Source organism: Cryptomeria japonica, chromosome 7, assembly GCF_030272615.1.
Source record: "Cryptomeria japonica chromosome 7, Sugi_1.0, whole genome shotgun sequence".
In the NCBI taxonomy this organism is placed as follows: Eukaryota; Viridiplantae; Streptophyta; class Pinopsida; order Cupressales; family Cupressaceae; genus Cryptomeria; species Cryptomeria japonica.
This window is the reverse complement of record NC_081411.1, coordinates 150,714,268-150,739,260: the sequence shown is the minus strand read 5'-3', so window position 1 is coordinate 150,739,260 and position 24,993 is coordinate 150,714,268.

The following is a 24,993-nucleotide window of genomic DNA, read 5'->3' as shown; positions in this document are numbered from 1 at the left end:
ATCTTCAAAAACACCAAAAACATAGATTGCATTTTCGTCTATTTAGTTTGCATTTAGTTGCATATCATATATTGTCTTTGAAAAATTCCAAATACATTGCATTTGCATAAGTGACATGCCTGTTGAGACAAGATCAAGATCTAAGAAGATGGGAGAACCAACATATCAACCCATGGACAACATAGCGAATTCGCAGTTTCAAACTAGTCAAACAGTGCAAGTCGAAGGTTCATCAAACACATCATTGCCACCATATGGAATGGTTCAACTTGGACCACCTCCATTATATGAACCAGTATTTGTACCCATGAAACCAGGACATGGGAGTGTTCCACCAACTCCAAGAGGAAGTGCACCTTTTAATTGGGATCAACCAAACTTGCAACATGACATTCAAACTCAAACATTGTATGAAGAACAAACTCTTTCACAAGGATTTGGTTCAGACCAAGGCATTCAACAAGAAATGAATCCAAATGTCCAACCAGATTCTTCATCTGATTCCAATGCTTCTGATGATGTTGACATGTTCCTTCAAGATCCAAAGATAACAAAAAAGATGGATAAGTTCCTGAACAAAGTCTTTAAAATGTTTCCACAAAAGTATCTTAACATGATGAGTATTGTGGCTTCCTTAAATGAGCCAATTAATGTGCAAACACAACAAGGCAGTGAGCTGTTAAGTTTCTCTTTGCATCCAAATGAAGAAAATGTGCAACAAGAGTTTCAACCTACCTTGATGAGTAAACGTGCTTCAAAGGCATTGACAGTGACTATTCCTCAAAAGTCACCATTTGAGACAATAAATAATCCATTATTCAACACAACACCTGTAACACAGGATCAAATTAAGACCACGCAAATATTGACAAATATTCCTCAACAAAAAGTGGTTCCTTACATGCATAAAATTGGCTCAATATCTAAGATGCAAGAAAGTTTCACGACTGGAATGCCTGATATCACTAATGTCCAAAGCAATTCCACAATGCAACAAAGTTCTTATGTCCCGCTAAGTTCAATATCTTTGCCAAACACTATTACGACAGATCCTTCGATAATGGCTACACAAAGAGCTACAGGTAGTGGTTTGCACCACAAGCAATTGTTGCAACAATTGAGTAATACACAAAAGGTACGATCGAATGTGCAAACAAACGATGTGCAACAACAACAATATCGCATTCGACAACAAATTGCAGCGCCTTCGGTACCATTACAAGTTAATGCAAACTTGCAACCATCACAATGGATTGGACAAACAACACAACAAGTTAATGCAAGTGCTATACCCCATCCTAAGGAGAAGCAACGAAAACCATCTAAATAAAATTTTTTACAAATGATGGGATATACACCACGACAACAATTGGCACAAAGTCCACAAATTCTGATTCGTCAACACCAACAACATGTGCCACAATATGTGCCAAGGCAAACAAGTTATCCTACTTCACAACCGCAATTGGCACCTATGCAATATCAATAGCCTACTCAATTGCAATATCAACCTAGGCTCCAAGAAGCACAACAACAAGGTGGATATCAAGGCATAGCACAACCGCAACAACAAGAGATGTACCAAGAGCTTTATATGTCGGAAACTCCAAAAATGACCATTGCAGAGTAACAACAACCGATCGGAAATGCGATATATCAACAAAGAATACCAACCAGAATTAATGATGGACCTCTAAAATCTGATACAATTGCGCAACAACTTGAGAAGTTGCAATGAAAAGTTGATGCATTAGAAACTAAAGGGACAAAGAAGTTGTATACAGATCAAGATTTATGTCCTAATCCATTTGACAAGAGTGTATACATGCCTCCATTCCCTAAGCATTTTGAGGCACCCAACTTTGAGAAGTATAAAGGGAATGGCAATCCAAAAGATCATATTCGAGCATTTTTCACAGCATGCACGGAAGTAAGCTATGAGGAGACATATTTAATGCGATTATTTGCATGAAGTCTCACAGGACAAGCCATGGATTGGTATTCACATCTGCCAGGAAATATAAAGACTTGGTCGGAATTGGCTCAATAGTTTTTATCTCATTTCGCGTTCAATATCGACAGTGATGTGACTATGTCAGATTTATGCAATACCAAGCAAAAGCAAGGTGAACCATTAGTGGCTTTCTTGCAATGCTGGCAAAGCTTGTATAGTCATTCTTCTCTCGATATACCTGAAGAACAGCAAGTGAATCTGTTTATCCAGAATCTGGTCCCAGAAATGATGTATGAGCTAAAATTGAAAAGTCCTAGTACTATAGAAAAACTCATTCAGAAAGGAATGAGTATTGAAATAGCTCTTGTAGCTAAAGGAATTATCAAGCTCAATAAAGACAATGACAACAAAAATTATTCAGGGGACAGAAACAGATTTTGGTATAAGAACAAGAATGTCACTAATGATGGAGTTGTTGATGCAAGAGCGGTGAATGCAAATCAACCCCCATTCACAATAAAGAAATTGAGTGTTCCTAACATGTCAACTATGGAACAAAATCAAGCACCAATGAGTAATGTTACTCAACAGTCGCAATATCAACAACATGCTCAACAACAACATACTCAACAATATAATCCACAACAAGGCCAACAACAAAATCAACAACGCAAACCCTTCTGATCGTAGGATGGGCCCCCTCGACAGTTTATGCCATTGGGAGAGCCTATCAAATCAGTAATGAAGCAATTAATACAAGTGAAATTTATCAAGCTACCAGATATTAAGGCAGAACCAGCAGTAAAGCCGCATTGGTGCAATGATAATGCGTACTGTGAATATCATCAATCCAAAGGACATAAAACTGCTTCATGTTTTCAATTAAAACATATGATTCAAGATTTATTAGAGCAAGGAGTAATTGAGGTAGATCCACCCCATCCGACCTCTAACACTGATCATACTATTTTCAAAACTCCTTTGCTTGATCATGACAAGGGTAAAGCGTCTTCTTCCATTTACGCTCAAACGGCCAATTATGCAAATACCGGTTATCACAATGTCATTAATTGTTTTCATGCATCAAATGAGTATGTTTCCACCTTGAGAATAAAAGGACAAGATCCTTCGTGCGCAGTCACCACTCATCGATCCAAAATAGTCTTGAAAGGAGCTCCTGCAGCTCCCCCCAAACCAACTCCTGCAAGTTAGTATAATCTTTTGGATCATCTAGGAAAAACACCTGCACAAATATCCATTATAGAGTTGTTGAAAATGTCTCCCATGCATTGTGCAGTCCTAGATAAAGCTTTGATTGAGTCCACTGTCCCGACAGATATTGATGTTGACCAATTTCAAGCGCAGATTGGACATTTAGCTGTTTCCCAAAGTGTCACATTTTCTGATAGTGATATCTCACCTGATAAGCTTCCCCATAATGACCCTTTTCACCTAGAAGTCTTTGTCCATAATTGCAAAATCCGGCGAGTCTTGATAGATGGCGGAGAGGGTCTTAATATCTGCACCTTGAGAGTGGTCATTGGCCTCGGATATACAGAAAATGATATTGATGCTTCCAAAAGAATAACAATCAAAGCCTATGATGACGCTGAACGCCCATCCAAAGGGATAATTACATTGCCTATCAGAGTTGGTCCAATGATGAAAAACACTTTCCTACAAGTCCTAGACCTTGATCTCCCTTATAATATGATTCTTAGTCGTCCATGGATCCATGCAATGAAAGCAGTTCCATCCACTTATCATCAATGTCTAAAAAATCCTTACAATGGAACTAAGATAACAATTCCAGGGGATCCTAATCCATTTCAGTTCTGTGCTACCCTAAAGGCTACTCCTCAACAGCAAGTCCCAGTCAATAGAGAGGCCAAATTAGACAGTTATGTGGATCCTAATGCATTGTTAGATGCTATCAAAGGAAAACTGAAAATATAGGATCAAGGGTGCGGAGAATATTCAATGGACCAAACATTCCTTATCGGGAATTTGCCAATATCTCCAAAGTCATATGGAAAACCGCATTTATTGCAAAAGGAACCCAAGGTCATTATTCAATATCAGCCTCCTACTACATTTGCAAGATGGGGAGAACTTGACAAAGAAACTGTCGATGATGATGTCATAGATTGGCTCTATAAGGATCCAACTGAAACCCCACCTGTCAAGCTGCCAGTGGAATTGTACGGCAAAGGATTTACTATGCTACAAAAGAAAGGATATGATGGTTGCAGTGGCTTAGGCCTGAACAACAATGGAAGGCTAGAACCTGTCATACCCAAGAGGCGACCCCCAACTTTAGGGTTAGGTTTTGTACCATTACAAATTGGATCCACATCTACCAAAATGTCCACATGTCGAAAAGGGCGTGATTCTGACGATGAAATAACACCTGAGGATACTTGACCCGAGACTGATTCTAATGAATGGGAGTGGAGTTCTTTTTCTTCCAGCTCCTATGCCCTTGACAATATCTTCATTGACCCTGATAATTTGCCTATGGAGGAAAAACATGAAATAACTCCTCTTCCTAAAACATGTCCTCATGCTTGGATAGAATCATTCTGGGATCCAAGCTCTGAATCCAATACAAGCAGTTTGGATAGTGACACCACAGATGTTCACATTTTTACCATATCAGCCCTCTCTATCCTTACAATTGATGATGACATGCCCCTCATATATCCCCAACTTATCCAATATGACCAACAAGAACCACTCACATTGGACAGTTTTCAAAATGACGAAGCAATTGCAGAATTCCTGGGACTACGGGAAGGCATACCACAAGGCGATCATAAGGCAGGATTTGCTATTGACCTGGATTTGACAGCATATTTTGGGGAGTCAACTCCCTCTTCCAATCATGAAAAAGAAAAAGAAAAAGAAAAAAATTGAAAGAATAGATCTTTGAGTGAAAACCGTAAGGCACTCTCTGATCATACAAAAGTAAAAATAAAAGACGTACCTGCGAGTGAAAACCTTTCTAAGGCGCCCAATGGTGAAAGAGTGGATGCACCCCTATCAATTTAGGACAAATCAACATTGCTGGTGGAGATGACTGAGGAAATCAATTTGGGTACACCTGACAACCCTAAGGTCATTCACTTTGCTGCCTCCCTATCAAAGCAAGAGAAAATAGATTTTATCAATTTCTTTCTGGAGAAGAAGATCAGCTTTGCATGGTCTTATGCAGATATGCCTGGCCTCGATCCTGAGTTAGTCCTTCATCATTTGCCATTGAAAGTAGATGCTAAACCCATTAAACAAAAGCTTAGAAAGATGCATCCTCAAGTGGCTCTTTTGGTCAAAGTGGAATTGAAAAAATTACTAGATGTGGGCTTCATCAGACCCATTGATTATGCAGACTAGATTTCAAATCTAGTACCAGTTAGCAAAGTAACTAGGGGCATCAGGATCTACATAGATTTTAGGGACCTCAATAAAGCCTGCCCTAAGGATGATTTTCCATTGCCAAACATAGACATCATAGTAGACATGACGGCTGAATATGAGATGCTTTCACTAATGGATGGTTTCTCCGGCTACAACCAAATCCACATTACACCTGAAGATCAACATAAGACCACATTCACATGTGCTTGGGGCACCTATTGGTGGAATGTGATGCCCTTCGGTCTCAAAAATGCAGGTGCAACATATCAAAGAGCAATGATGACAATTTTTCATGCTTTCATGCACACTTTGATGGAGGATTATGTTGATGACTTGTTATGCAAATCTGTCACCAGAGATAGTCATCTAGCCATCTTGGGCCCAATCTTTGATAGAATGGAGACCTACAAACTCAGGCTCAATCCAAAGAAGTGTGTCTTTGGTGTTACAGCTGGCAAATTACTTGGATATATTGTTTCTCACTGAGGCATTGAGGTCGACCCCGCCAAAGTCAAAGCAATAATGGATATGCCTCCACCTTCAAACCTCCGGCAATTAAGAAGTCTGTAAGGAAAGCTCTAGTCAATTCGCCGCTTCATAGCTCAGTTGGCCAACAAATGTCATCCATTCCAACATCTATTGTATAAAGGTGTCACTTTCAAATGGACTGAGCAATGTCAATCAGCCTTTCAAGCTCTCAAAGAATATTTGTTGTCGCCACCTATCCTAATGCCTCCTATCGATGGCAAGCCATTTTTATTATATATCTTTGCAACTGAAACGGCATTAGGCGTTCTCTTGGCCCAACAAGATGAGAATGGCAAAGAGTGAGCTATTTACTATATCAGCCGGACACTGGTAGGCTATGAGCTAAATTATTCAACTATTGAGAGGGCATGCTTAGCAGTGGTATTTGCAACACAAAAGCTCCGACATTATATGTTAAGCCACCAAACATTGTTGGTTGCAAAAATTGATCCCTTAAAATACTTGCTTAGCCAAGCAGCGTTGATAGGTCGCCTAGCAAAATGGGTCATGATGCTCAGTGAATTTGACAATGAGTATATGGAGCGAAAGGCGATAAAATGAAAAATCATAGTAGATCAACTTGCAGACGCTCCTATTTCTGACGATCATCCCATGTTGACTGATTTTCTAGATGAATCAGTCTTTTCTCTCACACCATCTAATGAATGGAAGTTATACTTTGATGGGTCCCATACTAAGTTCAGGTCTAGAGCAGGCATCTTGTTTGTCACCCCCCAAGGTGACACTATTCCAAAGTCCTACAAAATAACTTTCCACTGTACCAATAACATTGCAGAATATGAAGCACTAGTCACTGGACTCCGAGTAGCCGTCCATTAGAACATCACACATTTGTAAGTCTATGGAGATTCTCAATTAGTCATCCGACAAGTGAATGATGACTATGAAACAAAAGATGAAAAGCTTATTCCTTATAAGCACATGGTCAATTTCTTCAAGACAAAATTCACAGCTATCCATTTCAGTCAAGTGCCAAGAATACAAAACAAGTCGGCAGATGCAATGGCTACAATCACTTCTATGTTGAATATGCCTCATAATATGGAGAAATGTGAATTTTTAATTGAACAATTGCTGGTTCCCTCTTTCGACATTCCGATAGCTGATGTGATGTGCATTCTTGTTCGTCCTAACTCCCCGTGGTACAATGACGTATATCAATATTTGAAATCCCAAACCTTACCACCTAACCTTTCCGCTAACCAACACCGAGCCTTTATCTGACAGATAGCCAAATATGTCATCATCGCCGACACCCTTTACCATCATTCCTTTGACCATACCCTCCTCAGGTGTTTGGATTCTGACGAAGCACAAATGACTTTACATGAGGTTCATGATGGTATATGTGGGGGCCATTTCAATGGTCTAAGCTTAGCCAAAAAGTTGATTCGTGCTGGGTATTATTGGCCCACTTTGGAAAAAGATGTTCATGATTTTGTTAAAAAGTGCTACAAGTGCCAGATCCATGGAAATTATATTCATGCACCAGCTCAAGAGCTTCATTCTGTTATATCTCTGTGGCCCTTTTCTCAGTGGGGATTGGATCTTATTGGCAAGATTCATCCAACATCTGCAAATGGACGCAAGTTCATTATTACAGCTACAGAATATTTTACCAAATGGATCGAAGCTATTCCCATGACATATATCACTGGTGTCCAAATTTCAAAATTCTTGCTGAATTATATCATATGCCGGTATGGGGTTCCTCTTTCCATAGTCACTGATAATGGTCACCCCTTCAAGAATAAATAAGTTAAAGAGCTTTGTGAAAAATTTCATATTCAACACCATTTTTCTAGCCCATACTATCCACAGGGTAACGGTCAAGCCGAAGCATCAAATAAAACCATTATCAAGATCCTGAAGAAAGTTGTCAATGAGGCTGGTCGAGATTGGCACGTACAGTTAAATCCAGCACTATGGGCCTATCGCACTTCTATCCTTACACCTACTGGCGCAACACCTTATTCCTTGGTGTATGGTGCGGAAGCCATTTTACCCTTGGAAGTGGAGATTCCTTCCTTGAGGGTTTCCTTGCAACACCTGATTGATGATGAGACACAAAGAGTCTCTCAGCTGCATCAGCTTGAGATGTTAGATGAGAAACGTCAGACAACTCTGACACATTTGCAAGCATATCAAAACCGTCTCCGTCGCTCTTATAACAAGAAGGTCAAAAGGCGACACTTCAAAGTGGGAGACCTGGTTTTAAAGGCAAATCCCAAGAATGCACAGTCTACTAACATCATCAAAGGCAAATTTGAACCTAATTGGGTTGGGCCTTTCATTGTAACTACAGCCTATGGCTCGGGGGCATATCAACTTGTGACTCCAGAAGGTGAACCTCTGTCTGATCCTATCAATAGCATGCATCTTCGCAAATACTGGGCATAGTGTTCTATCAGATATTTCTTCAAATATGATCCTAAAAAAATACAAAAAAATGAAAAAAATCAAAAAAAATCAAAAAAATAAAAAAAAAGTGAAAAAAGAAAAAGAAGAAACAAGAGCAAAAAAAAAAGTAAAGAGCAAAAAAAATGATTCGCCCTCTAGTGAAAACCTGGAAAATAGGCGCTTTGGGCAAGTACCATGGTGAAAACCTGGCAATCAGGCGCCATGAGTAATGAGATTATTGCTCCGTCATCTATCATGACTTCTAGCTATGCTTTCTCTCGGCCAGTTTATCATGCCTATCTTTGTCTCGACCCAATGTTCTTTTCCAGACCTGTTATTGGTCAACATCATTGTCTTGCATACTCCAGTTTCTTGTACATATGTTTTGGTCCTGGTCTATGTGTCTTTCAAATGCGCATTGGGTGCCTTCCCCTTGTCATGATCAATCACTGAAAAAAATCATAAAAATTGAAAAATGTCCTGAAAAAAGTCTTAAAAATTGAAAAATGTCCTGAAAAAATTCATAAAAATTGAAAAATGTCCTGAAAAAAAAAATCATAAAAAATTGAAAAATGTCCTGAAAAAAGTCAAAATTTCTAAAAATCAAATAAAGTCCTGAAAAAATGAAAAAAAAAATTTGTAAATCTCCAAAAACAAAAACAAACATTTTGCAATAAAGTATTCCCTTTATGCATCGACAGATCACTGAGCATTCATCCAATGACACTCGCAATCAATTCAACACTGCGCTTTAATGAAATCACGCATTCACAGATGAACTTTTTTGATCAAACTGAACTTTCAAACTGATTACAATTGTCATATCAATCGAACATCAACATCAATATCATTTGTCCTTGGCTCTACTATCATGGGTCTTATACAAGGTGTGGTATACTCAAAACTAGACTGTGTCCTGTCTTAGACGGGGTACCACATGTCCTGAAACTAGACAGCATGATCATCCTATCAGCACTTTCAACTTTTGACAATGAAGATCAAGATGTTTGTTTGACTTGGTTGAATTTGTGCATCTTATCCTTTTCTTGATTTATCTTCGATCATGTTCCTATGTTGCTCGATGATGTCACTGAGTGATTTAGAGTGACCGAGATGGTTCATGGTCCCTTTCTTTTTTGATTGTGATTGTCGTTTGTCTGTAATGTGTCTGTCTTTTGCAAAAAGGGTTGCATTTCAGCTCTGGCCTTCAATGCCATGATGCTATGCATCCATTTTTCTACATAAAAATTAAGGTTCTCACCTACAAAGTGCATTACTGAAAGCAAATTTTTCTTCATCTCTAATTGTCCTTTGTCTCATTTTTTTACTAACATTTCTTTCATCAGTCTAGATAGTCAGTTCGGTCTAGTGCTCTGATATCCAAACACATATGCTATATCCTGCATTCATTGGTTACTACATTTGCATTCCATCACATATTACATCAAGCATTTTATCCATTTCAATTTGCATCCATAGATAAACGATGCATAAGTCATCCATACATACAAAAATAACTACAAATCATAACATATAGCATCCAATCATATCGATGCATATCATATCACATATCACAATCATGTCGGAGTACAAAATTGGACTGTCTGTCCTAAGTATGGCCCATAGGCTACCTACATAATATCAAACTACATAATGTCCACTATCTGTCATACGGAGCACGTGCCTCTATCACTGGGTTCTCCCTCTGTCCTCCTCATCCCTGCCATGTCTCGCAGATGATGTCCCTCTTGGTCCTGGTTGTGGTGGTCTCATAGGTCCACTCACCCCCATGCTGCTCACTGACCTCCAAGAGCGTGATCTGCTCTTTGTCCTCGATCGGGCCCATTATGAAGGTGCTCTCCACTCCGGTGGAACTACACTCTCATATAGTGTCCTCCAATACAGTCTCTCCTCTCCGGTCTCTACTAGCATCTGTGCCATCTCCCGTGCACTGGCATCCCTAATCGACCCAATGAACTCAGTGACTCTCTGTCCCTCTCACTGTGCTTGAGCTATGGCTGTATCTCGAGCCTCTGTGAGTCTAGCTATCTCCACTCTGAACTGCTCATGCTGCCTCTCCAATGTCACAATGTAATCCTGCTCACTCGCTATGGTAGCCCTACACATATCCATCTCCTCTATCCTAGCTATCCCCGGCTCTATAGGAATATCCTGCAATGTCTCCTGATCAGCTGAGTTTGGCTCATCATCGTCCTCCCCACCATCATCTCCATCCTCATCCTCCCCACCATCATCTCCCTCATCCCCATCTCCCTCATCCTCATCATCACCCTCATCATCCTCCTCGTCCTCATCATCTCCCTCCTCTCCTATGAGTGGGAAGTCCTCCTATCTCCTTGGTACTGGAATATCAGGATTAGTCAAAGGCACTGGTCGTCGCTGTGCAAACCATGTCTCATGCTCCTCTGTCATCCCAGCATCCACTACATCTAACCTCCAATCCCACTATCTCTGCTGAAGTTGTGCAAAGTTAGCATATGCTATGTGTGGCTGAATCATACTCCCCCACTGACTCGTCTCTCTATGAGATCGGGCAAAGCATGCAGTCCTCCTAGGTACATCCTGCATCTCTCCAAACTGTCGTCTGACCCTCTCTGGTAGGTACAACTCAATCACTCTCTGGCGGTTCACTGGTCGCCCAATCAGGTACCTCTCCTATCTGCAGTATGGTAGCTCATCATGATCATCTGACCATCCGGGGCACTCTCGATATGGCCTCCATATGAACTCTCTCAATCTATCTAGCTCATGTCGCCAGTATACTATGTATCCAAACGGACCCTGTCTCAGTGCTCCACCATAGCTATACACATATGGTCGGTGTGGTACAACCTGTCTCTCTATAATCGATCGACATATGGCAATATGCTCAATTGCCCATACCTATAGCAATGTGACTCCACAGCTCAAAGTCTGCACTCCCTGATATGCTATCTGATGCAACTGAAAATATAGCATAGCAAGTACACATGGTCCCCAGGCGTACACTGTCCCCTCTGTCACCATCCGCTCTAACACTCTTCCCCATCCAATAGGGCATCCATGTCCTCGTCTATCACCTACTAGAAGACATGCTATCACAACTACTATCACCACATATCGTCGATCATACGCGGAAGCCATGCTCTCCCAGCCAATCTCCCTCTCAACAATGTCCAGATCATCTGTGTCGCACTCAAATAGCCTGCATAACGCGTCTCTCCTGGTCACTGGGTCATACTCTACCATCTCCCCATGTATCGGAATGCGGAGGATGCGCCATACATCCTCTAATGTCACTGTCGCCTCGCTAGTTGCCAAATGGAATGAGGAGGTCTCTGAATGCCATCGCTCTGCCAATGCAGTAAGCAATCCTGTGTTTGCCCTAATCTCAGGCATGTATGTGATGTAGTATATCCCCAGTCCTGCTAACTTATCTCTCTCTGTGCTCCTAAGTCTGTGTCATAGCATGAAACAGTCTGGTCAATTCTCCCACGTGATCAACGGATACTGTCGACTCTGCATCACAATTGGGGCATCTTTTTGTCAGTTTTAGGATTTTCTCCTACAGGTTGCATTTCCTCTTTTTCATGTCCAAATCAGGGTGTTTTTCATCTAATCTGACCTATCCTACCCTTATCCCCCCTTTTCCGATCATTTGCATGTCATTTTGACCAAAATTAGGGTTTTTCATGCACTCTTGCGCCTGTGTCAGAGAACCTGCGCCTGTATCAGGTAAATTGTGCTTGTGTCTTCCTACACAAGCGTAGAAGACATGACACAAGTGCAGAATTAGATTACACAAGCGCAGAAGTCCTCTTTTGCATCCCCTGTGGGCCCCGCAATGTCCCACAAATGAGTCAAATTCATCAAATTGAAAACATGGGTTTTCGAGATACATACCGCGGCTCCTGCATCCTCCGGTCATCTGAATGTGCGTACACATTCTCCGAGGTGATCCGCCATTGGAATGTTCACCATCTGTCTACAAGTGTCCTTTTCCAGAGCAACAAATTCTCCTCTTTGGCTAGTGCAAATGAGCAATTTTCACTCTCTTGGTCTCATTTATAGCTCTTTGTCATTGCATAGATGGACGTGCATCCTCTCCATCTTATGTTGGTCACGGTCTTGTGCACCTTAAATTGCTTTTCCTTCATGCATCCAATCTCTGATTGTCAGTCCATTCGATCCTATCATTTTTATCGATCAATTGGCCTCTTTTTTGCATGTTTCCGGCCAATTCCTCGAGGGGGCATGCATATATCATTATTACAGTCTGGGGCATTTTCATTATTGTTCTTTGAAACAACGCTTAAAATCGCATTGTCTCAAAGAGGGGCAAAATGTAGACACCTAAAAATGGTCAACGCTTGCGAGGTCATACTTTAACATTTGCGCATTGCCTCATTTTAGGTTTTTGCATTGCATTCACATTTCTCCTATGTCATGCACTTGGTTTTTATCATTTGCGAACATCGATTCATTCTTCTACATTCTTCATTCATCTCATATTCGAATTTGTTCTTGTTGACAATTATCCAGTCATGATTTTGATCGATTTTATCTTGTTGCATCAATGTGCATGCTAATTTGTCATCGTTTTGGACATCGTCAATCCTAATTAGGGTTTTGTCCTCCTGTCAATCTTGCGATCGATTTGTCATCAATCGTTGCTCTCTTATCAATCTTATCATCAATCATATCATTTTGGACATCGTCAATCCTAATTAGGGTTTTGTCCTCTTTTCAATATTATCATATGGTGATCGATTTGTCATCGATCGTTATCATTGTTCGATCTTGTCATTTTTGCGATTGATTTGTTATCGATCGTGGTCATTTTCAATCTTGTCATTTTGTGATTGATTTGTCATCGATTCTTGTCAATTTTGTCATTTTGTGATCATTTCACTATCGATCATTGTCTGTCTCAATTATGTCAATTTGGATCAATTTGTCATTGTTCCTCGTCAATTGGCGCATTTATCAATCAAGTCATTTATCACATTGGTCCTTTGTTAATTCAAAATCATGATCGACATTAATTATCTTCAATTAGGACCTAATTGTCATCCTCGCATTGCTAATTCACCTTCTCAGGTTTCATGATTTAATCATTTAACTTTGTGCATCATTTCTTCCTTTAGGATTAATAAATTACTTATTTATCCTAAGTCTTCTCATTACAATTAGATATTCATCTAATTGGCTAATTATTCCTCTTTGTGAATGAATTAATTAATAAATGAAAAATTATTGATTAATTCACTAATTTCTAATTTCCATCAATTTCTAATTCCTAATTTTCCTCTTTTTCAATTTCCTAATTTCTTAATTCCTAATTTCAATTTCCTCCTATTTCTCTCCTAAATTCATGGAAATAACATGTCAATTTGTCATAAATTTGTCATAATTACCAATCAACAAATTGTGCATAGAAAGTTGTCATAATTTGTCATAAATTATCAATCAACAAATTGTGCATAGAAAGTGCATAATTTGTCATAATTTGTCATATTGATTTGCAATTTCCATTTGAATTGCATCATGATAATCTTGTCATCTCTCCAATTTGTCTATAAATTGGATGATTTTCTTCAATCAAATCCCTAGCTGCTAATTTGGTAATCTAGTCAATCACATTTCTAGTACTCTTGATCAAAAATCTTGTCTACTTTCTTTCAATTATGTGTGTGCACTTGTAGGTGAGATCCACAACCAAACCATTTGAAGAGGAAAGAAGAACAATGGAGCCGCATGAAGGAGCATTCGAATTGCATCTTTGGTTTGCATAATCTTTGCTTTTGAATGTTTCAATTTTCATGTCTCTATTGAGTGTTGTTTAGGATAGATTATTGAAATGAGTGCTTTTGTGATTGAGTTATCATGTCTAGTGTTTTGATTTACTTGTTTGTGATGATTCCTAATTTCCTATCATACACTTATACTAAGTTTTGACACTTTTGACCATCAAGAAGGTCAACTACCTACTCAAACCACTATTTATGCACAAAATGCAAACCTAAGAAGAATGAACTCAACCTAGGCCTACATTGACTCTAAACACTAGCTCTTGGACCCTCCTAGAGTCCTTGTTCACTAACTGACTTGGCTAGGGTCATTACAAGCCAAAATTGAGAAATTGCTACTAGCCTAAGTCCTAGGTGCTCCTGCACCATGAAGCTGAGAAATCCTTTCGTACTGCAAAACAAAAGAAGCAAGAGGTTGAAACTGAATTTAACAAGAAGAAGAGGGAGAAATAGAAGGGAAAAGCCATCAAATTTGTTGAATAGGTATCTCAAGATATCAAGGCATTAATTGATGTTGTCCCAAAAAAAGGAAAGAAGAGGAAAGAGCCTGAAGTTTTTATTGAGCCTATTGCATTAGACTCTAGAATTGAGGATGACACACCCTTAGCATTCAAGAGGGTATTGAAAAAGAAAGGTGAGGAGACTAAGGAGGAAGCTAGGAAGCAACCGATAAGGAATGTTACAATCAAGGTACCAGAAAAGAGAGAGCTCCAAAGAAAACACCTTCTGCACCATCCAGTACTAGAACAAGAAAGAAGATGGATGACTCAGATCTTGCAATTGTACCCGGTAATGTAGCTCTTATTCCACCCAAGACATGTGCAGAATTGGTAGATGAAATAAATAAGGATGGTATGTTGAAAAATATACAATTCTATTATGAGCATTTAGATGATGATGAACAGAGAGAAGTTGAGGAATCAGTTTTATAATATCTAGATATATATAAGAAATCTTTGTTGGAAATTGCAAATCAAATACCGACACAACTATATAACAACCTAGATGCTAGAATATTATCAGCTATGGAGGAGGATATAAATATTAAGATTCAAGAGTTATTGACAACCCGTGGATCCATTACTCCAAAGGATTTGGATAGGACACTTGAGGTTGTAGACAGAAAAATCTTTCAAAGCAAGGAAAGAATAATCAGTCTTATGTTAGGAAGGGTTAATGAGATAATCACTAAGACACATAAGGCATGGGTTCAATTCTTGGCTACTAACCCTAGTTTCTATACTTCACTGAAATCTAAATCCGATACTTCATACATCCCAGTTGAAGGGAAAGGAAAAGGTATTGTGGGTACTTCACCCTCAATTTTAAAAAATATTAAGATATTGGATATAGAGCCCCTGGTAGAATCTAATGTACAAGACACAGAGGTGATACCAGCAAATGTGGATATATTGGTAGTTTCAAAGAGTGTACAGGTTACAAATGTTGAGGACAATAGTCCTCTGAATTAGAATGTATAGGTTGAGGTCACAGTTCATAAGGAGGAACCGACAATAACTTATACCGCACCAAGTGGCGAAGCCATTGGTGCAAAAGACGAAGTTATAAAAGTTGATGCTCTGCAAAAAGGATTAGAAAATCTGTTTGATGGCAACACACACAAGAGCACAAGAAACAAACGTTAGTGTTAGCAACAAAAGATTATCCTAAACAGGCATATCAAGAGAGATATTAAGCATGAAATAGAAAGCATATAAACATAGAATAAAATAGCTAATCAAGATGCTCATAGTTGCTCCTCCCTTGTTCCTCTCCTCTCCAAGTCCCAAATGAGTGTAGCTCTCAGCAGCTTTTTGCACTATGGATGCTTATGGAGGATTGAGATTTAATATTAAGCTTCAAATATGAAATGAAAAGCTAAATACTATGCTATTGATGCTAAAATGATTGATTTTACCAAAAAGACAAGATTTTAGTTATGCTATGCTAAATGCTCTCTAAAAATGTCTATAGCCTAAATGCATACAAGTTTTCAGGATCTGGATTATGAAGGAATGGGCTCTATTTATAGGAAAAATGGAGCAATGGATGGCCAGGATTGAAAGGTTTAATCAAGGGTCAAGCTTGAAAGTTGGGGATCCATGTGCACAATTTGCACCAATGAAATGGTGACAAGTGTCAACATAAGATTGGGTTGAGAGAAGAGGTTGGAGGCATTAAATGCCTGAGGAGACCTCATGGTTATCTAGAAGGTAAGGGTCAAGCCTAAATTAGGATTACCCACTGGATTAGGAGTTAATGCAAGGATAAACCTTTGTGCAAATGATTAAGAGATAATCATGGTCAAAGCATTAAAGGCTTGATGAGACCCTTGGGTTGGGTAGAGGTTGAGTCAAAACAAATGTTTTAACCATGTGGGAGGGTTTGAGGTAACCATTAATGGTTATTGGAGACTTTGGGGATTAAGTGGTTGAAGGTTGAAAGCCTTCAATGGTTATCAAAGACTTTGAGCCATTTAGTGGTTGAAGGTTGGAAGCTTTCAAAGGTTATCCAAGACTTTGAGACATTTAGTGGTTGAAGGTTGAAAGCCTTTAATGGTTATCAAAGACTTTTAGGCTTTGAGAAGTGACTCCATTTTGCTTAGGAATGTGACAATAATTAGGGGATGGATTAAGTTAATTAGAAAGGGGTTAGAAGAATCTAGAAGGGGATTAGATTTTGCAAGTGGATTTGGTGGGTGAGGGAAAATAGGATTTTATTAAAATAAAAATTCATTTATTTCAATAAATGTGTGCAAGTTGTATTTGGATAAATATTCAAATAAATATTAATTTATTTAAATGAGAAAAAGGAAGATAAAGCATTAAAATGCTTGAAGACTTTGAGGGGAACCATTAAAGGCTTGAAGACTTTAAGGAAAACCATTAAAGTCTTAAGAAGACTATAGAAGGAAGCCATCAAGTTTGAAGACTTTAAAGCCATCAAGTTTGAATACTTTAAGGGAAACCATTAAAGGTTTCAAGTGGGTGAGGATAAATAGGATTTTAAATAAATAATTTATTTAAAATAGTTGTGCAACTTGCTTTTGTAGGAAAATACAAGTGGGTGGAGGATAAAGGTGATTTAAATAAATTATTTATTTAAAATAATTGTGCAACTTGCTTTTGTAGGAAAATACAAGTGGGTGGAGGATAAAGGTGATTTAAATAAATGATTTATTTATTTAAATGTGAGAGGTGGGATTTTGGGGGATTTAAATAAATATTAATTTATTTAAATGTGAGAGGTGGGATTTTGGGGGATTTAAATAAATATTAATTTATTTAAATGTGAGAGAAGATTTAATTAAACAAATATGATTTATTTATTTAATTAATGGTATGAATTTGGTTAAGTGAATTAAATCAAATAAATTGAATAATTTATTTAATTAATAGGAGAAGAGGGTTAAGATGAATTAATTAAATATTAATTTAATTAATTATTAATTGATGGTTAAATAATCAAATAAATACTAAGTATTCATTTAATTAAGTGGATAGATTTATGTGACTACAAAAGTTAATAAACCATTAGAGGAGAAGAAAGAGGAATCTGATAGGGAACTGGTAGTGAGCACACCATTGTTTTCAATTGACACCTCACTTGTAGAGCAGAAGAGCATAACTGAGATGAGTTCTAATAAGCTCATGATGATGGTTGCACAAAAGATGATGAAGGAAGGATCTATGGACAAAGGAATTATTGATTAGTCAATCCCAATCTTACATAGACTTGTCCTGGAGTGCCATTTTGACAAAGGAGCAAGCCCATCTGACAATCTTAAAACAATCATAGAGCATATTTCTAAGGACTTTCAATCTTTAGAATATATATCTAACCGATAGGCACTAGAGAGGTTTACACAAGCTAAGAGAGCTACTTTTGATTAGATGATTGAGCCAGAGAAGAAAGAGATTAATAATAAGTTGAAGTTGATTGATAAAGGAAATGTACAAATATTTATAGAATATGTTGCAACATAGGTTTACTTACAACAGATATAGATAAAATGATTAAGGATACTCAGGAGAAGATTGTAGGTATAGTCAATTCTTTTGATGGCTTGAATTTTTTGACATCTATTGATGGTCAGGTCTTATTGTTAGAAGCTAAAGTTTCATCTCTTGAGAGAGATAAAGATAAAATCATTAGGAGAGCTAGATGTCTCGGAGGTTTGGTGAGTCCTCAGTTGGACTCTTTAAGTGTACATAAGAAGGAATGCATTGGTATGGTTGGTAAGACCACACCGACAGAACTTAAGGATAAAGAGTCATATGTTCACATGCTTAATGGACTTATATATGTTGGCAAATGCACACTCTAATGAGAAATTGTAGGTGATTGAAAGTATTGTCATTGATGACAACCTTACAATCATGTGATACTGGCAAGAAAACTCAGGCACTCACACTGGCAGACTCTACACTGACATACAGAACACTAGCACTGAAAAGGAAGAATATCAGCACCTTGGCTGACAACAATTTTGTATAAACATATTTTATAATTAATTGTAAAATATTTTGTAAGCCGACATGGCAGATTGTAATATGACTCATATATGTATGAGATCATTGTAGATCATTTAGGATATGATATATAATGTGAAATATGAATAGAAGGTAGCAGACGTATTATGCGAATTATTGGATAAGGGTTTATGTATATTGTAGAGCTTAAACCGGTACTGAATCTAGCATAGCAGATGCTGATCTAAAGCAATACAAGACATTGGATTTGTATAATCCAATTTTGTAAGTTAGTGTGACTTCCTTTGTAACTGAGAAGTGAGCTCTAGGCACTTGGCCTTCTTGCATGTGCATGCCCCTATTGTAAGTAGTAATATTCTCTTATTGGCCAGTAAGTGAATATTGTGGGTCACAAATCCCACCGAGGTTTTTCCCACACCGGGTTTCCTCATTAAAATACTGTGTTATGGTATGCTTTTTATGTTATAAGTTAAGAAAATTATTATACTGATCAGATACTGATTCACCCCCCCCCCTTAGTATCTTTGGGAATACTAACAATTGGTATCAGAGCCTGGTCCTCTATTTTCAAAAGCCTTACAACTTGAGGAAGATCTTGTCATTGGTAGAGATGGAAAACTTGAGAAAGCAATTGGAAATAGCTCTTTCAGACTATGATGTAGAAAAAGTGAAAAATATAAAACTTGAGGATGATCTAAAGTTTGCTCAAGATATAATTTGAGGACTTCAAGAAAATTTCACCATAGCAAGAAATAAAAGAAGAGAACTTTGTGAGAAGATGCAGAAAGAGGACGATGAAAAGGAAACTCTTAATGATCTAGTGAACCAACTAAGACAAGACTGTAGGATTTTACCAAGATCAAGGGCACAATGAAAAGCATAAAAGAGACAATAGAATGACAAGAACAAACTATATTCTCATCAATATGCAAAATGATCAACTAGATTAACCAATACAATGAATAGAGGCCTGCTTATATAGGCAAGGCCATATGGATGTATGAGCACACAAATATGACATGTGGCTCAATGAGAAACAAGGGTAGGTAGGAGAAATAATATAATATTCCACAAGAGGTGGATGACCCACCGAATGTGGAGTGTAACAGCAAAATAAGACCACAAAAGGTGGAATTTCTCCTACAAGCTCTATCCCTATGTGCACACTTCCCTAAGTATCTCAAATCTAAACTACGAAGAGATGCATTATCCTAAGTTAACTTAAGTAAGTATAATAATATCCAAAATGAATATTTATTTACACCAACACCCCCCCTTAAGCGAAACTTAGGGGAATGAAGACTCAAGTCAACAATGCAAGATGTGTCCCAGCTACTAGGCCATGATAGGTACCCATGTACAATATACAAGCAAAACTATGCAATGCAATCTCTCACAAATGGAGAAAGGGAGAAAACCCAGTGGGAAAAAACTCCCCCCCAAAAGAGAGATGAATGTAGAAAAGACTCTCAAAGAAGAAGGACAAAACCTCAAAGAGGAAAAAGTCCCCCCCATAAGAGAGGAAGGAGAAGTCAGCTGACACCCCTAATGACACATCCCGCACCCCCAAGAGAGCTCACAACTGCTAGAACTTACTCTCAGTGAAAGGTTTGGTGAATATGTCAGCAACCTGCTCTGTTGTAGGACAATACTACAAATCAATGACCTGATCCTGGATGAGCTCTTGGATATAGTGCATATGAATCTCGATGTGTTTGGTCCACTGGTGCTGGACCAGGTTCTTCAAGATTGCAATAGCACTCTGATTGTCACAATGTAGAACTGTCGGCCATGGAGTGGTGAATCCAAACTTTGTGAGAATCTGCTGGAGCCAAATGGTCTTAGTTGTTGCATTAAGAGCGCCTTGATACTCAACCTCAGTCGAAGAGAGAGAAATAGCATGTTGCTTCTTGCTCTGCCAACAAATGGGGCCCGAACCAAGGTGAAAATTGTAACCAGAAGTAGACTTATGATCAACTAGATCGCCAACCCAATCGGAGTCTATGTAACCAACCAAGCGAAGTCCTGTGCTTGCTGCATAGTGAATCCCATAGTGATGTGTACCCTTGATGTAATGAAGGATACATTTGGCGGCTTTCCAATGAAGCTCATGTGGTTCCTGCATGAAGTAAGAAACCATGCCAGCTGCAAATGAAATATCAGGGCATGTATGAGTCAAGTAGATGAGACTACCCACAAGCTGATGATACAAAGTGGCATCAACTAGTGAAGAAGAACACTGAGCCTCAAGCTTGACTCCTGAAAGAAAGGGAGTTGGAGCAGGCTTACAATTAGCCATATGAAAGCATGCAAGTAGATCAAGAGCATACTTGGGCTATGATAGTGTAATCCCGGAAGGTGACTATGAAATCTCTATCCCGAGAAAGTAGTGCAAAAGACCCAAGTCAATCATAGCAAATCTATCATGCAAAGCAGATTTGACCCTGCTAATGATGGATGAAGTACTCCCTGTAATGATCAAGTCATCAACATAGAGCACAAGTATCAAGTGAGAGTCATCCTGTCACAAAATGTAGACATTTAGATTGGAATGACACCTGGTGAACCCTACGGAGAGAAGAAAGGAATCCATCTTGGCGTACCAAGCCCTGGGGGCCTGCTTAAGGCATAGAGAGATTTCCTTAGTCTACAAACCAAGGAAGTATCCTGAATGAAGCCCTGTGGCCGCTCCATATAAATCTCCTCATCAAGATCACCATGAAGAAAAGCACTCTTCACATCCATTTGATGTATAGCCCAACCATGAGCTATAGCAATAGCAAGTGTCAAATGAATGGAGTTCATCTTGGCTATGGGTGCAAAGGTCTTAGTATAGTCAACACCTGCAACCTGTGAGAAACCTTTCGTAACAAGCTGAGCCTTATACTTATCCACACTATGATCTGCTACAAACTTGGTCTGATAGATCCACTTACATCAAACCATCTTTCTCCCCTTAGGAAGATGGACTAGATCCCATGTGTTGTTCCTAATCAAGGAACTATACTCTTCCTCCACAGCTTGGTCCCACTCAGGAACCCCTGATGCTTCCCTAAATGTCTATGGATCAGAAGCAGTAGCAATGAATGTATGTGGAAGATCCTGATGTTGTGATTGAGTTCTCTGTGTATCTGAAGGATCCCCAACAAGAGAACCCGCGGACTCAAGTCATAGAATCTGTCATAAAATTGTCATAAGCCTCTTTACATAGCAACATGTCATTATCATTGTCTGGGGCATTTTCATTATTGTTCTTTGAAACAACGCTTAAAATCGCATTGTCTCAAAGAGGGGCAAAATGTAGACACCCAAAAATGGTCAACGCTTGCGAAGTCATACTTTAACATTTGCGCATTGCCTCATTTTAGGTTTTTGCATCGCATTAACATTTCTCCTATGTCACGCACTTGGTCTTTATCATTTGCGAACATCGAGTCATTCTTCTATATTCTTCAATCATCTCATCCTCAAATTCGGTCTTATCGACAACATTATCCAGTCATGATTTTGATTGATTTTCTCTTGTTGCATCAATGAGCATGCTTATTTGTCATCAATTTGGACATCGTCAATCCTAGTTTAGGGTTTTGTCCTCTTATCAATTTTATCATCAATCTTATCATTTTGGACATCGTCAATCGTAATTAGGGTTTTGTCCTCTTTTCAATCTTGTCATCACGCGATTGATTTGTAATCGATCGTTGTCATTATTCGATCGTTGTCATGTTTAATTTTTTCATTTGACAATCGATTTGTCATCGATCGTTGTCTGTCTCAATTATGTCAATTTGGATCAGTTTGTCATTGTTCCTCATCAATTGGTGCATTTATGCGATTGATTTGTCATCGATCGTTATCTATCTCAATTATGTCAATTTGGATCAATTTGTCATTGTTCCTCGTCAATTGGCGCATTTATCAATCAAAGCATTTATCACATTGGTCATTTATCAATCCAAAATCAAATCAAATCAAGTCAATTATCTTTCAAGACCTAATTCGTCTTCCAGGGTTTTGTGATTTAATCATTTAACCTTGTGTGTCATTTCTTCCTCTAGGATTAAATAATTTATTTATTTATCCTAGGTCTTCGTGTCGCAATTAAATGTTTCATTTGATTGGCTAATTAATTATTCCTCTTTTTGTGAATTAATTAATAAATGAAAATTTATTAATTGATTTACCTAATTTCTCCTAACTCCTAATTTTCTAATTTTTCATTCCCTCTTTGTGAATTAATTGATAAATGAGAAATTATTAATTAATTCACTAAGTTCCTATTTTCCTCATTTCTAATATTCTAATTTCCTATAATTTCATTATTTCCTAATTCCTAATTTCCACCTATTTTCTAATTTTCTAATTCAAATTCCACCTAATTAACTTGTCTCTAGTTCTCCCTATTTTTGTGCTTCATGTGTCATACTCTTGACATAGCAATTTGTCATAGAATTTCTCTTGACATAGCAATTTGTCATAGAATTTGTCTTGACATAGCAATTTGTCATAGAATTTGTCTTGACATAGCAATTTGTCATAGAATCTGTCATAAAATTGTCATAAGCCTCTTTGCATAGCAACATGTCATAACTTTGCTATTCTTGATTTGAATTTCTATTCGAATCATTATCATGCTAATTTGTCCATTTCTCCAATTTCTCTATAAATTGGATGATCTTCATCAATCAAAGCTAATTCCTATCAGACTAATGAACTTATGCTTCTAGTACTCTTGAGCTTTTCATCAATCTTGCTTTCAATTGTATGTGCACTTGTAGGTGAGATCCACAAATCCATTGAAGAGGAAAGAAGAACAATGGAGTCGCATGGAAGGAGTATTCAATTCTGCATTTGGTTTGCATAATCTTTCACTTTGAATGCTTTGTTTTCATATCTCTATTGAGTGTGCTTAGGATTAGGTTCATTTGCAATGAGTGATCTTATGATTGAGTTATCATGTCTAGTGTTTTGATCTACTTACTTACTTTTGATGATTCCTAATTTTGATGCTACATAAATTGGTGAACCCGACATGAATACTAACCTTCTAACCCCTTTACTGTGTTTTGGAGTGCTTCTAAGTTGATTTTGCAGGTCAAAAACCCAAAAATAGGGCCGTGCAGGGTATTCTGGAGACTTCTGCGCTTGTGTGAAGCATCTTGCGCCTATGTCATGCATCTTGCACCTGTGTATGCAACATTCTGTGCTTGTGTCAGACATCTTGCGCCTGTGTCATGAGTTCTGCGCTTGTGTAAAGTCCAGAATAGAGGTGAAAAATGCAGTTTTTACTTGAAATTTTTGGTGTTTTTGCTTTCTGTTTTCTGTGCTTTGGATTTTGGTACTAATTATTGGTGTAGGATCTTGGCATATGCATGACAAAGACTACAAATCAAACTACTAACATGTGTTATGCAGAATCGATGGTCAAAGACAACAAATCAAACCTCTAACTTGGGTTTTGTAGGTTGCCTTGGAGAAACAACCAAATTGTGTGTTTGAGATTTTTAGTTAGGCACTTAGTGATTTATAAATAGGTGGGAATGAACATTTGCTTGCTTTGATTGTTAAGTGTGACATTAGAGTAGGAGAGTATGCTCTCATCCTTCATAGGGTGATCAAAAATCCAGATCTTCGATACCATGCTTGTGTTCTTGATTGTTTGTCACCCTTAGAGGGCCTGCCTTCCCGACCACTTTGCTTTAGCAAGCAAGTGATAATCGTGAGAAGGGAACGACCCAAAGTGAGTACGGCTAGAATTCCTTGGCATTCTAACTCACTATAAAAAAATACTCGATGAGCGAAAGCTTTGAAGGAAGTGTTACGTGGGAATTGCAGTTACTTTGGAAGTGATGACCCTTGAACTCTTTCTCATATCAACATCTAAGTAGGGCCTATTGGTCTAAATCATGCTTGCGCGACTACATTTGTTTGGTATCTTGATGGGCTTAATGTCTCAATCATGCTTGCATGACATCAAGGAGTAATGCTTAACAGAAAACCTTACTAAACACCTTGTTTTTAGAGGCCAAAAACCCTTCTAGTTGCTTGAGAAGGACAAATTCAGATACTTGGAAGAGATACTAAGTTCGCCATGGGGAGATTTCCAAGGGGACTGATGCTTGGCTGCCCTGAGAAGTGAGTGCCATGGAGGGGAGCCCGTGGGGTCAAGCATCTGTGTATTCTCCTTGAATCTCATAATGAGTCTACCTCTCAGGTACCTAATGTCTTTGCCTACCCTAAGGAATGTGGAAATGAGCATGATTGTCTTGAGTCTAAGTTGAAATATCTTGTATTCTTTGATTGTCAAAAGTTGAATGTTATCCCATTTCAAAAGAAAAACACATTAATCAAAACAAGATTAAACACAAGAGAC